Source organism: Diadema antillarum, unplaced genomic scaffold (assembly GCF_040938485.1).
Source record: "Diadema antillarum isolate AM-2024a unplaced genomic scaffold, OU_Dant_1.0 seq00000341_RagTag, whole genome shotgun sequence".
NCBI classification, from domain to species: Eukaryota; Metazoa; Echinodermata; class Echinoidea; order Diadematoida; family Diadematidae; genus Diadema; species Diadema antillarum.
Window position 1 is genome coordinate 106,171 of NW_027271354.1, and position 16,505 is coordinate 122,675.

The following is a 16,505-nucleotide window of genomic DNA, read 5'->3' on the forward strand; positions in this document are numbered from 1 at the left end:
ACCAGTTTAATAAGAGGTAGAATGTTCACTTAAAGGTAAAAATTAACTTAATGATAAGGGGAAGACAAATAGCTGTATGTTGTTTTAAAAAAATTATTATTATTATTATTATTATGTTTTAAGTGGGTTCCATTTCAGGATCATATATGCTACATCATTTTTATACCAATTTATTTTACATGTTCATATTGTTTTATTTGGAGTTTGCTTAATAGGGTGAGCTGCATTACATTTATGAGTTTGTTCTCGTTCTTGTGAAAGATTTCTCCAATATGGCAAATACCGTAAACTCTGAATTACAAGCACATACATGATCTCTTTGAGTAGCATTGTTTTTGCATACAAATTTTAGCAGAGTAAAAATTGACCTGTCTTTAATAGTAACAGTGAAACACATATATCTTCTCAGAAATAATGAATACATATCAATAATCCTTCAAGGTGGTAAGCTTTATTTTTTAAGGGAAAGTTTATGATACATCAAATCTGAAACAGTAGTGAAATGCAAAATATGTAGCACCTATGTCTTTCTGGTTTTCTTTTGCTGGAGGATTTTTTTTTCCAACTGCAGAAAAGGCACCGAATTATTTGGCTTGTAGCCCAGTGTTTCATTATTCTTGTAAAATGAAGTGTTTGAGCGGAAGCTCTTAGTCTCATACATGTATCTGATGTTGACTTGTGCTATAAGAAATTTCAGATCTTTGATCTGGAGTATCCAGCACAGGCTCGAGCCATGTGGGTGATCTTGGACACTGTGGTTTACGGGGTTGAAGCAGGTGCCCAAGAAACAGGGGCAGTAAAGGCCTTCAGAGCCTACTACCATTTTGATAAGAAGTAGACAAAATGTTCAGCTGAAGACTGGTATTAACTTCATGGTTAGGGGCAGACACCTCAGTATGTTGTAAAAGAAATCATAATCGTGTATTCGTGGAGTCCATTTCAGGTTCTTATATAGTATGTCAGCATTATACCTCTGTATTTACATGTGAATGTTGTGTTTTTTAAGTTGAGTTCAAGTTCAAGTTCAAGTTCGAGCTAGGATGAGCTGAATGCTATATCTAAGTGTAATATACTCTGGTGATGTATTTCCCCCAATGGCAAATTTACTTCAAATCTGAAACAAACAAAAATATATCTTTGAGGCCCTCTGCTGGAGGTGCTTATTCCACATTATAATTTTCGTTAATTTTCAGTGTTAAGGCTCATTTACATGGCATCACGGCACAGCATTTACAAGATATCTAGTCTGTGATTGGTCAGTGCGCGCAGAGTGTTAATCAATCACGGTTTAGATATCGCGTTAATGCTGCGCCATGATACCGTGCCAGATACGATATAAATGCACCTTTATACTTGTTATGCCTGTGCCCATTGAAGACATGTTTCTGGTTCCTTTATGTAAAGAATTAATCATCATGTACCAACTTATTGATTATTTTGTCCTTTGAGAAGGTCTACAGCTAGTTTACATTACTGGTTAAGAAAATTATGACTTGAAGTGTCATCATTCCACTGCATGCTTTATTTTCCTATCATGTAAAGTTTTACATGTGTACAAGCTCTGCATGCATAAAGACAGTCTATTTCAGTGTATAAAGGAAGTTTGAAGTAACAACTCAATTTCATGTGGTTTATTTCATATGGCCATATATTTTGCAAAGGGTGTTCTATAAAACCAAGGTTTACAATTTATGTGATGTAAGACTTTGCTGGAATATAAATGTAGAGCAACCAAAATATTGACCTTGCTATAATCTTGTTAAAATACTTGTGCCTTCACATGGGAAGGATATTGACCATATGTTAGGAAAGAAACACTTGTACTTTGTGCGGTATCCTTGTTTTGATTTTTGTGTTTAGAAATGTTTAGATTGGACCAACATCGAGAAATGAGTTTTAAATGTTGTGACTGAAGCTTTGAGAAGACCTAGAATCAGAGTGTCGTTCCATTTGGTTCCAAACTTTAATCCTATACCAGAGACTGGAAAGGAAGTGATGTATAGCACAAGATGCTTTTCATAAATCACAGTTTATTTTAGTTTTACATGGAAAAGAAAGGTTGTGACAAGTTGATCGCAAGCTTTATTTTTTCTACCATCAATGACCATGTAAAGTTCTGCATGCGTGTTACATGCTCTGCATGTAAGCACAGTCTAATCCAAAGTTCCAGAAAAAGAGAAGTTGCAAGTTTATTCCAATGTTACAGAGAAAAAGAAGTTGTAAGTAACAACTCAATTCCACGTTGTTTTCCTCATTTCATGTAGTTTAAAGTATAACATACTACCAGCTTTTCGTGTATGTTTGTTATGTTTTATTTCTGAGAAGATGAATAGTTCAGCTCAAAAAAAAAAATTGTTTACCTTCACAATAAAGGTAATAACGATATATATTTTTTGTCATGTGTTACTTATTTGGGTTTTATGTCGCAAACTATTTTGGTCTGTAGCATGCACTTGCTAGCTTGCCTTGTCAACTTCAAATGTACCATGAGAATGTGCAAGTCACATTTCACGTGTTTGTTATGTCATGTATATCATACTGTACTTTTAAAATGAATTGTACATTGCAAATACGTAAGCAGGCCGACCAAAATTGTTTTGCCACAAAAGTAAAAACGAATTTACACTTTCCTCGTGTTCTCCAGAATGGTCAATTGGGAGTAAAATTGAACTTACACATAACCCCGATCAAAATGGACACATGGCCAAAGATGGTTAAAAATCAGAATAGTCATCTGGGATTAAAATCAAATTTACACATAACCCCGATCAAAATGGACACATGGTCAAAAATGAGTAAAAATAAAATTACTCAATAATAAAGCAAAACAAATTTTACTCTTCATTGGGTAAAAGAGGAGCTCAAATATGATCAAACTTTTACTCAACTAGGAGTGGTTAAAACTTTACTCAATTCTGACCATGTGGCCGTTTTACTCAATTTTTAGTGAAATTTTTCTTAGAGTGTATTGAAGTCCTCGGGTCCGTCTTTTTTCTTTCGTTTAGTGTGATGGCCCAAAAGTAAAGCATAAATGATAACTTTGAAACCAGAATTTCTACGCCTTTGTAACGGGAGTGCACTGTATCAGACGCATATCTCACAATGAAAAAGATTAACAATCATAGTGTTAAGAATATAATAGAATATAACTGCAGTTACCTGTTGATCATTTCGAATGAAAAACGATATAATATTTGAGTATATGAATATAAGAACGACCCAAGTCCATGGAAGACCATTTCAAGTAAACTAAAAACAACTTCATATCTTTTTTGTTTGTCCAATAATATTCTATTTAACTGTGATGGGAAGGCAACATTGTATATACAAATTAGAACATATATTATTATGACAATTAACGTTAACATTAATTGTGGAGACGCCATTTTGTGTGATGGACTTGGGTCGTTCTTTGATTCATATGGACTTGGGTCGTTCTTTTATTCATATACATGATATTCTGCTATAGAGATGAGAGAAGGACGAGAGAAGGCGCTATAATATGAATGTAAGAATGACCCAAGTCCTTCATTCTTACATTCATATAAGATTTAACTCATTTGTTTCAGGCACTTCCGGGGGTAATTAGGACTTATCATTACACACAAGATGAGTCCATGCACAATCTACAATTTCCCATGTCAAACTGAATTTGGCCAAAAATTGGACTTGGGTCGTTCTTATATTCATATACTCATTTTAATAGTTTAATGTCAAACAATGCGTTGACTGCTAACAGAGGAAACACGCTCTTCACATTCCAAGATTTGGGGAAACGAGAATAGTTTGTACTTGTCGGGCAACATCTAGGATCTATTTGTATAGATGTACAATACGATAAATTGAATGTATCAAAATTCGCTGGAGTTTTGTGGTGAATTCAACACGACGAATTACAGAAACATCCTACATTTAAAAACTGTATGATTTTCAGATTTTATTAACTTTGGTTAGTTGGGGAACAATTCGATTTGTTGTCTGAGGTTTGAAAAATGATTATTTTTGTGAATTATTGTTTCTCTAATTCATTGATTAATACTTCCCTAACTACGACCTAACCTATAAATTGCCATCATAATGACACTCATAAAGTAAACAATGATCACTTTTAGGATACGGTTTAATAGATGAAAGAAAACAATGATAAAACGATAAGAAAGCTTGAAGAATAATCATAGCGATCCGACAAGAATAATCAAACATAAATACAAACAGACAAACAACAAGAAACAGACAGAGTAACAAACACAGCTTTATGTCGGTAATATTTCCTTTGAATGACGCCCCCCCCCCCCCCCAAAAAAAAAAAAAAAGAGAAGCGACGTTTTGAGGAGGAGAGGGAGGAGTAATTAGTCCCTTTACCTTGACACAGGTTCACGAAGAATTACTAACAGCTTTGCATTAGGCTGTATAGCTCTCATGACGTCAGCAGTGACGTATTGCGGTCCTTGATAGCGATTTCTAAACCAAGTCTTCCAGTTTGGATTGTCCCAAAAAGTGCTTGGTGATCCGTCTCCTTAGTGAAGGCAAAGAAATAAAGAGAGTGAAGTCTTCAGAATAAGACTGATTGAAGACAAATGTGTCTTATATGATTATAAAAATGCTCAGTAAAATCTTAAATGATAGTGTAGTCTCATATTTTACATGCGAACTCTTGTCAAAATTACATCACACAATACTCGCTGGCGTATTCTCCTGTCGTGTGAACTATACTGCACTGTACCTTTGCGTTTACAAGATTATGTCGATGTATCAATCATAATCAAAAAACGCTATCGCAACTCCCCTCTCCCTCCCCTCAAAAAAGGGCACAATCTAATGAATGAATAATCATCTCTGGGAAAATTAAATTGTCTGATGTGTGTAAGAGTGATATAGAAAGGAAATTCGAATTTTACAATGATGTCGTCTCCCTTGTAATGTTAAGGGTTGAGGCAGTCATATCATGAATATCATCTCACAAGAGGAGAAAGGCATTTACAGCATCAGTATATCTTTATTCTCTGAGCTTTTCAAGTGAAAGTGAAGTTTGACCCCTCCCCCCCCCCCCCCACACACACACACCATTGTGATTATGACACTGCATCTAATCTGGCATTGTGTGTGTCATGAGATTGTATATTTGACAGTGATGCGGGTCGTTGCTTGGGTACCATGTGCTACCCCTTGCTTTCAAACCAGACAGTGACATGTTAGATAATGCCATTGTTAAAAAATATTATAACACCGATGTTTTCGTTTATAGACAGCCGGTTTTAAGATGAACCGTACACTTTATTCTTGGTATTTGTTAAGAATAAAGAGCACATTTTTAGACGATTTCAGAGCTGGTTGTCTTAATTTCAAGAGTGGTCTTTTTAAAATAAATCGTGTAACTTGCACATCGACCCCAGCAAACTTGAGACAAGTCAAAGTTCTTGGAAATTATCTGCGATTTTCCTCCATGTAATACTTATAATAAACAAGCCTTGTCTTCGTGGAGGGATCGTCGGTGAAACGTTGAACGAGTTGCGATGACAGACTCGCGTAGCTTCCCAGAGATAAATCTACAGTCGACGAAGACAAAAATCAAGATTTAAGTTGCATATAGCATATTAATCGCAATAGAAATATCATGTTTATCTTTTTTTTTCAGCAGTCATAATATATTCCTACTTTACAAAATGACCTAGTCGAGAAAAAAAACCTTTTACGACTGCATTAAAATGTGGCATTGTGTGGCACTCTGAGAGTGTGTTTAAAACAAAATCATTGCCGTATATACCCAGGAGATTGATATGACAATGATATAAATGCTTTTGTGTCTTTATAGTCGAAAGTCACTCTGATAACTTTGAATTGGCTTTAAAGGCAAGGTTGACTGTAAACTGTGAACAGTGATGAGTTACAGTATGACAACCATTGCACCTGTCTCGATCAACTCACGCTTTCTTCCCATCGTCCACCACTGCATGATCTCCTTCCGGGTGTAAACTACATCCGGGTGTTTTGTGATTTTTTCCCTTAAACAACGATATTTAAGACTTTTCCATCGTTTGAAAGTATAAGCTGGTGTTACAAATGCATTACTGGACATAACCCTTGAAAAGTCGTATACGACTTTAATATCTGTGTTTTGTGTCTCCTGAAATTAACAACATTGCTATAGAATTGGCCGAATAATCATACGCTATAATAACATAAATAATTGCATAAGGCTGCCAAGGTGCACTGGCAACCGAGTTTGGCTTTTTTTTTTTAATACCCATCTAAAATACGAATCAACAACAACAATAAAGTGCGTGCTCTATAGTTTCTGTTAGGGCAAGGCGCGCTGTGCAGCTGAGGGTTTATGACACCCTAACAATGGCTTCTATATTGGGAAATCGGGCGACTTTCAGCACACAATGAAGTACATGTACGTATAATGGGTGGAAATCACTGATATCTCTATGGAAGAACAAGATCAATGGTGGAAATGAGCTGCATACTTGGCGGAGGTCTGCGCTATAGAAAAGCACTCTGAGAGCGCAGACCTCCGCCAAGTGACTATAGTCACTATATTCGTGACTATAGTCACGAATATAGTTTAACGTGTGTATCAAACGACACTATACATAGACTTCAATGACTTCTGTATGTTTATTTTGTTTGAATTGCCTGTTATTTATTTATCCAGTTGCATACAGGTTTTTTCCCTTTCTTTCCTCCCTTTCCCCTCAACTCACTCTTCTTCTTCTCCTTTATCCTCACATTTCTCCTGCTCTCCCTTTGTGCCTCCCTTTTCTTCTCCCCAGCCTTGTTTCTTTTTTCTCCTCTCTCCCCCTCACTCTGTTCTTGTCTCAGCCTCACACTTCATGTAGAATTCTCTATCTCTCAACATTCCACATTCCACGCCTCCTCTCCTCTTCTATGCCTTCTTTATTCGCTGAAATGGTTGTCATATGACTGGAGGATATAGGGTATATTTTTTTTTTTTCACTCAACACTGCTTTGTTGTAATATGATTTATAATCATGGATTGCCCCTATTGATGTATTGATGATTTGTTGTTGTTGTCGTCGTAATGATTGTATTTTGTTCGTGTTTTACACATTGTTTATGTAATTTATTTTGTCTCACTGTAATTTTATCAATGTAAATAAGACGCAATTCAGCCATTCGGCTGGAATCGAAGTTTGATTATCAATAAACCATTCATTCATATTCATTTATTAACTCAAGTGCAATTTGGTCTGTGGTTGCCAGGCATGTGATTTTAATGCCATTTATCTTTCTATTTATCTTTTTATCAAAGGAATGTTATTACAGTGAGGCTGGTTGGTGGATCAACCCCAAATGAAGGCCGAGTTGAGATATCGTGTAACGGACAGTGGGGCACGGTGTGTGACAGCTGGTGGGATATCAACGACGCGCACGCGGTGTGCAGAGATCTCGGCTACTCATCAGCTTTGAATTATTATTTGAGAGCTCGCTTTGGGCCGGGTTCTGGACCAATCTGGCTTCATTGGGTTTACTGTGAGGGAACGGAAAACTCTCTGGTTCATTGCTTTCGTTGGCCATGGAGATGTCATCAGGGCTGTAGTCACAGTGAAGACGCCGGAGTGAGGTGTGAAGGAGACCGTAAGTTTGATTCATTTATTCACGCATTTCATATCGTAACTTAGGCCAAGTAACAAAAATGGAAATAATAATGAAATAAAAATCAAGATGAAAAAAAAAAATATATATATATTTTGTAATGTATTACTTCCTTTCTTGACTTCCTGTGAGCAGGAAGAAATATAGAAGAATGTTCAAAGAGGATGAATTTAAGCATTGGTTATGCACTTTTTTGACTTTAGCAAGAAATTGATTCATTGTATTATAGAATTCACTAAAAGAAAATGATTTTAGGAAGACGAATAAGGAAAGCATTAAACATTTTCAAAGTGAGTTAATTATGATAATCAATGATATTTCTTTAAGATATAACAAGATACAAAATTATCATGTCAGCGGCTACTGCTTGAAAAACCTTTAATCAATTTTTGGGATTATCGCAAACAGCAGCATCCAAAATTACACGGGAAAAGTTACGCATTTTACCCCGTGAAGGATTGTCGCCTTTCTTAAAGAGACTTTAAAATGCTGTGTCAGATGATAATGAAAAGATTATCCATTCCGTAGTCGGCGCCATTTCATACAAACACGTAGTATACGAGGGAGAGAGTATTATGCAAGCGCCCTCAACTCTTTGGTATGAATTAGACATTATGAGTAATCTACAATACAGAAAACAGCTCTTCGTATCATTTGTCACGAATCGTGGAGAGGTCATACTAATAATTTATTTCACAAAAATAATATTCTGAAAATTTATGATCTTTATCGTTTGCAATTAGGACAATTCATGTATAAACTCACTAACCATTCTCTCCCCCTTGTGTTTGATTCCATGTTTTTAAAGAATGAAACTGTTCATGAAATGCACATCCAACCCGTCAATCCCATAAATATCATTTGCCTTTGACTAGGACGGTTTTTGCAAAATCTTTATTCTCCTTTTCTGGACCAAAATTCTGGAATTCTCTTGATAATAATATAAAAGAAGTTTTAAGTTTTAATATGTTTTCTTTAAAGTTAAAGAATTATTTAAAAACTTCGTATGCAGCATAATGATTCATTCTTTTTTTTATACTTGTGATTTTCAAAACTGTTGTTGCTCGGTAATCTCACTACTCTTTGTTAATCAGTGAGCCCGTGCTTCTGTGCCTCCAGAGCCCTGGTTATGACCCATCGTTTCCCTCTCCTCTCCCCCTCCCTCCCCCCCCCCCCCCTTGTCCACTTCGGACCTACTACCTTCCTCACTATCTTTCTATCCTGTCATCAATCCTTCCTTACAAGAGAGCCGCCTTGTGTTTGTCAATGTGCGTTGGTATGTGTGCTTTTGTATGTGTATTACTTTGTCTTTTTTTTTTTACTTCCGCTTAGTGAAATTGTTGTTGTTGTTTTTGCTAATGTCCTCGGCCTCCTTTTCGGAATCCATGATTTAGCTGTTACTAAGACTAAGTTGGTAAAGAGACTAACTTGTTAGACTGACAAGCCGGCTGACAAGTTAATAGACTTTGTTAGTATAATTGTAATAGGTCACCATCTTCATAAGATCTCGACCACGTGCGCGCATGGTGTTGACAAAATAAAAACAATCATTTAAGTCGACTTGGCGAGATAAGTTATGTCGCCATGACGACATGTAATTTTCTATAAGTCAACTTGGCAAGATACCTTATGTCACCATGACGACATGTAACTTTTTAGATGTCGACTTGGCAAGATATCTTATGTCACCATGACGACATGTAACATTTTAGATATCAGCTTGGGTAGATAACTTATGTCACCATGATGACATGTAACTTTTCAGATGTCGACTTGGCAAGATACGTTATGTAGGCATGGTTACTTGTTCATACTAAGGGCGACGAAACTTTATGCTAGTAATATTGATTTTGATATCAGAAACTGCGGTGGGCTGGGATAAGAATGACCTAATATGCTTTAAGAAGTTCTTAGGATCAAGTTTCAGACCCGGGTGTCAGAGTAATGGTCATGTCTTTTGGGGGGCACTTCCTAACTTTCTCCCTCATTATTCTGGGAAATATTTAGGAAGAAACTTATGAATATTTTCAGAATAACACCCCAGGACTCGTGCCCGGCATCACACTGGGCCTGGCGATCATTCTTGTACTTGAAGTATGTAGGCCTAGGGCAAGTTGTAGTTTCGCATAGCCTCGTATTATCATATTATATATATATATATATATATTTCTTCTTTTTTTTTTTACTACAGGAAGCCGATGTAAGGAACGGATGATTGGTGATATGGAATAAAACTAAGTATAGTAAAAGTTAATAACCGGGCGGCAGAATTTTGCAACCGTTGAAGTTTTGTGACATCTTTTTTGGAAGATTACACAATAGCGAATTCGAAAAACCCAACCGAGAAGAAGTCAAAGCATGATTAAGCATATCAGCTATGGGCGTAAATTCCCCCTGAAATGGAGGAGGGGGGGGGGGTGGTCTGTACATAATTTTATTACGTAAAAGCAATGTTACCATTTTATTGAATTTATTTGGGCATTATTCAGGGCCGCGCCACGTTTTTGAAAGGGGGGGGGGAGGGAAATTACCTTCCAGTCAAGAAAAAAGAAAATCAAAAGACAAGAGAAACAACAACAAAAAAGTCTTCATTATAAAGCTTCTTCCCCCCCCCCCCCAAAAAAAAAAGAAAAGGTTGCGCCGGTCCGGTTATGGGCTTGTATTCGTGGTAATGGTGACTATCGCCGATCATCCCCCCCCCCCCCCCCGTACGGATTTACACCGTTGATATCAGCTGCAGATTTTGACCCCCCCCCAAAAAAAAAAAAAAAAAAAAAACTTTAATTCTTTATATATTCTTTTATATATATAACAACTCAACATTTATCATCATTCAGTTTAAGGCCACATAAAAGTAGGCTTCATTACAGATGTATAGAATAATGATATAATATAAATGTACATGAATGTCTTATATCGCACGAAATGCACAAAAAATATCGGAGAACGTGGCTACATCTGCTAACATCTTTCACGGTGAGTGAGGTATTTAACCAGGGGTATAGGCCCTAGTTATCCAGGGGATTTTTTTTCGGGGGGGGGGGGGGAGTATTCCCGGGGGGTAGTTATCCGGGTGATAGTTATCCCGGGGGTAGTTATCCCGGGGATAGTTTTCCGGGTGGTAGTTTTCCGGGTGGTAGTTTTCCGGGTGGTAGTTTTCCGGGTGGTAGTTTTCCGCGTGGTAGTTATCCGGGGGTAGTTATCCGGGTGGTAGTAATCTTGGTGGTTGTTATCTGGGGGGTAGTTATCCAGGGGCAAGTTCTCCGGGAGGTAGTTATCTGGGTGATAGTTATCCGGGGGGTTGTTATCTGGGGGGTTATTTTCCTGGGGGTAATTATCTGGGTGGTAGTTATCCGGGTGGTAGTTATCCGGGGGGTAGTTATCCTGGGGGGAGTTTTCCGGTTGGTAGTTTTCCGGGTGGTAGTTTTCCGGGTGGTAGTTTTCCGCGTGGTAGTTATCCGGGGGGTAGTTATGCGGGTGGTAGTAATCTTGGTGGTAGTTATCTGGGGGGTAGTTATCCAGGGGCAAGTTCTCCGGGAGGTAGTTATCTGGGTGGTAGTTATCCGGGGGGTAGTTATCTAGGGGGCTATTTTCCTGGGGGTAATGATCTGGGTGGTAGTTATCCGGGTGGTAGTTATCCGGGGGGTAGTTATCCTGGGGGGAGTTTTCCTGGTGGAAGTTTTCCGGGTGGTAGTTTTCCGGGTGGTAGTTATCCGGGGGGGGGGGGGGGGGGGGTAGTTATCCGGGTGGTAGTAATCTTGGTGGTATTTATCCGAGGGGTAGTTATCCAGGGGGAAGTTCTCCGGGAGGTAGTTATCTGGGTGGTAGTTATCCGGGGGTAGTTATCTAGGGGGTTATTTTCCGGGGGGTAATTATCTGGGTAGTAGTTATCCGGGTGGTAGTTATCCGGGGGGTAGTTAACCGGGGGGGTAGTTATCCGGTGGGTAATTGCCCTAAGGGGTAATTGCCCAAAGAGGGTAGTTGTCCGGGGGGGGGGGGGGGTAGTTGCCCTAGGGGGTAATTGCCCTGGAGGGTAATTGCCCTAGGAGGGTAGTTGTCTGGGTGGTAGTTGCTCTAGGGGGGAATAGCCCGGGGGGGGGGGGGGGGTAATTATCCTTGTGGTAGTTATCCGGAGGGTAATTGCCCAGGGGGTAAGTGCCCGGATACGGTATATATACACTGTATATATATATATATATATATACGTTGTATATATTGTATAATATATAATAAATATGTGTAGAATTCACGTATTGGCTCCACGAGGACATGAAATAAGCTGGTAATGCATTTTTTGCCAATAAAGAATGAGTTTATTCCACTCAAATTTTCAGGTATATATACGTATGTTAATATATTGTATATACCATGGCGCATGTCCCCCCCCCCAAAAAAAAAAAATGAATAAATAAACAAAAAATAAAAATTACAACAGGATCCTCCGCAATGATATTTTTAAAAATAGTGAATCAATCCAAGTACAAATTCAGGGTATGAAACTATAACTCATTGGCCATATCTTACAGAAAACCCCATTCAATTTGCTTCAGTGGTTAAAGAGAAATTAGGAATTTTGTAGGGGAGGTCAAGAATCTCTTCCCTCCAAGTTCGGTCTATTGTATTCACACACAAAAGCATCGTAGTGCTAAACGTGGAAGAATCAGACTCATGACATGCTTTACAACTTTTCACATTTATCTGTGACCGCTTAACCAAATTGAATGGGGTTTTCTGCTAAATAGAGCTAATATGTTATATTTTAAGACTTTGAAGTAGCATTTAGACAGTTCAGTCATATTGGGTATTATCAATGCGAAAATTTGATTGTAATTTTTTTGGGACATACTGTATATTGTGCTTAATATTGGAAAATTGTTTGTTACCTATGTATATTTTATGAAAAATGCAGAAATCAAATCAAATCAGGAAGAAATTCAACCTCGTTTTAATTGAGAATTATCCATCATAATTATTGTGATAATGATTTAAACTTAATAAATCATACATGTATATATGCGTTAATAAGACAGATCTAGTCAATTTTAGAAGAGATACTCCACATGAATTGAATCTTGATGTAAGACATTACATGAAGCATTGACAAGAGCTCATCTGACTTCAATATTATTGGCATGAATCAAGTGATATTCAGAGGAAGAAATGACAGAAAAAAAGAGAAAATTTAGCCAATTCAAGCTTATAAACTAATTCACACAGACACACACTAATACAATCACACACACATATGCATATATATGCGTATATAATACATGCATAATATTATGCATGTATGTCATAGTTAATCAGTGGACTTTAATAGCAATTACCTAAACTGAAACTATGGATTGACCATAGAGTATAGGGTCAATTGACATTATTCAAATTGAAGTGACAGATTTACCCTTTACAGTTTTATTTTGGAACTCCAAAGTCTCAGGGAGAGAGAAGTGATCGTAGTAGCACCAGCTCTTACAAGAAGTCTTCACAAATGTAGATGAATTCAAAGTGTACCGGTACTTCAAGAACACTAACACAAATTTGTACAACAAACTCTTGCAAACATCACAGTAATTTCACAGATCCTAAATTTGCAAGTTTTTCTTGCCATATCAAGGTTAATTTATTTCAAATCACAGCAACACATTACTGAATGTCCTTTTGTAATTACAGTGATTAATTGGTTTCCAGATACCGGTCTACTTTTTTACTGCTTTCATGTACTGCATTTTAAGACAATGGAGTTGTTCAGAACTTAATATCATTGCAGACATAAACAAAAAAGAGCCTAACTCAAAACAAATAGTTGTGCATACAATTTATAGGAGCAAAGAGAAGAATTCAGCAACCAAATTTAGCAAACACTGACAAATCTTGTACTTACACAGAGAACAAGACCGCTGGAAAGTCCTCCAGCAGGTATCCTACACGGGGAGACAAGTTGCATCTATCTATAGATAGCAGCTACACATAATTTCTTCAGCGTTCACTGTAGACTCCTGTGACAGCTAAACTACTTCATAGGTTGTAAATAAACAGCAGCCCGATCACTTTCAATCTCATTCTCAATATCTGACAACATTATGGGGTGTTGCACAACCCCACTATACAGGGCGTATCAAGAAATATGTTACACTTTTAAAAAAATTGTCTAAATTACATTTCAAAATATTTGGAAGATTTTTTTCATATTTATGGATGCCCAATAGTCTAGTCTATCAAGTGCAATCAACAAAACAAATTTTTGTTCACGCTTGGCTGAACACTGACGCTCTTTGTCCAGAGTGTGAAAAATGACTTGCGCCAAATTGAAAGAAGATGGAAAATTCAGCCGCAGCAGTCCAAATAAGTGCTCCCATTCAAACAAATTGCTCTTTTGCTTGAAGCTTTGATTATGTTATGATAGTCTGAGTTTTTTTGTCAGCTCTATCGTAATTTTAATGATTTCATTTCTAAATCAATTGGTGAGAAAGAGTGTGTAATTACTTCAAGATCTTTAAAGCACAATTTTCAAAATACAAGGACACATCAATACCATATGCCAGTTATTCATTAATGTGGTAGTGGTACCAAATTAATCAACATTCAAATCATTCATCCCATTAATCAATCAATTGATTGACCAATTAATCAATCAGTCAATCAATCAATCAATCAACCCATCAATACATCAACCGATATATCAGTTAGTCAGTCATTGAGTCGTTCAATCAATCAGTGAATCAACCCAATAATCAATTAATCACTTTCAGTCATTGAAATAATCAATCGGCTGATTGAATGAATAAACTAACAAATAAATCAATTTTCAAACATTGATCAGCCTTTATGCCACGGGGGGGGGGGGGGGGGGGGGGGATGGGAGGGGGATATTCCCTATGTCGATCTGCCACTTTTTATAAAACATGCATACAATTATGACTGACTGACAGATTGATTGATGTATTAAATAAATGATTAATTGATTGATTGGTTGATTAATTGATTGATTGATTGGTTGATTGATTGACTGTATTAACTGAATGATCTGAGGATGCATTAATTTTGTTTGATTCTTCTTGACTGAGTAACTGGCATGTGGGTTCGATATGTCTGTGCATGATTTGTGATAACTGTGCTTAAAAGATCTTGATGTTGTTAATCAACCTTCCATAACACAATGAAATCATTCAAAACGTGACAGAAAATGGCCAGAAAATTCCTAAACTATCATAACATAATCAAAACTGTGAGCAAAAGAGCAATTTGTTTGAATGAGAACACTTATTTGGACTGCTGGCTGAATTTTCCATCTTCTTTCAATTTGGCGCAGGTCATTTTTCACACTCCGGACAAAGAGCATCAGTGCTCAGTCAACTGTGAAAAAAAAAAAAATTTGTTTTGTTGATTGCACTTGATAGATGAAACTATCGGGCATCCATAAGTATGAAAAAAATCTTCCAAATATTTTGAAATGTAATTTCGACAATTTTTTTTAAAAGTGTAACATTTTTTTTTTTTTGCCCTGTATAGGGCCTAATGTACACATCTATAATAATAATAATAATAATAATGATGATGATGATAATAATAATAATAATAAATGGTAATGATAAAAGAAATAAGAGAATAATAATGATATTAATGATGATAATAACAAAAAAATAATATCAAGTTTATATATATACATTGTATATAGACATGCATAGACTTGTATATTGCTAGACATTTCAGCTAATAATAACACACACAATGCTTGACCCTAGGATGGGCAAATACTACACATATGGCAGATATGAACATTCTTGGGATATTAATACTGTCTGTCTACTTTATTAGGTTACAGTCTACAGGTCTACATTACTTGTTTCTTTGTCTATTATTTTCTTGATTCACCACAATCCTTCACCTATGGCATCTAAAAGATCATTTAATATATATATATATATGCATTTTACATTGCACCGATTTCCTTGCACTTGACATTGAAAGGTCAATGACCTCCCTCACAATTCAATATGCATTAAAGAGCATCATTTAGAGAAGACCTACTCTTTGCTTCTTTCAGTTTCTTCCTTTCTTGCCTTTCACTGTGCTTTACTCTTTTTCCCCTCTCAATACATCTGTTTGGTAATACAGCTAATGGTTTTCGTAACATCAACTATTCACAGATAAATAGATATATGATATGTACAATATCCTGTCAAAGCAGATTTTTTTTTTCAGTAGATTTGTATGCCTGGTACGGTGATATGAATTTTACCTGGTTTTTTTTTTTGCAGACCGTCAAGAAAAATTAGTGAGTGCTTCAAACGGCTCACTGTTGCGAGAGCAGTTACTGGTTTTGTCTGGCAGCTCACTCCACTATGAAAAAAGGCACCTGGTCCATATTACGACAAATTCACTCATGTTACAGGACTAGCTAATGTAAAGAAAACTTTAACCCTAACTAGGCCGGGCTATTTTGGTAGTTAATAGAGCCGGGGGGAGGCCTCCCAGGCCCCCCCCCCCCCTCCAGATCTCGGCCGTCGACCGCGTAATCGCGACGAAAATTGGCACACACATTGCCTATGATGTAATCTAAAATACCATGAAGTTAATTTTTCAAAAAATTATCATTTATGCTAAATTATGCTAATTTATGCCTAATGATGCATGAAGTCAGACTATTTGGTATAAATCACAAAATAAAGCTCAAAACAGGCACATTTTTTGTGTAAATATTCTTTTTAGTGTCCTTAGCAAATGTAATCCAAAAAAAATTGTGATGTCAGAAAAAATTCTTAAGTATTTTGTTTTTTGAATTTCTTATGTATTTCTGTTTTTTCGACTTTATTTTTTTCATTGTTTTTTTCGATGAAATTCGTTCGCGACATCGCTCTGAACAAGAAAATATGTTATTCATTTAT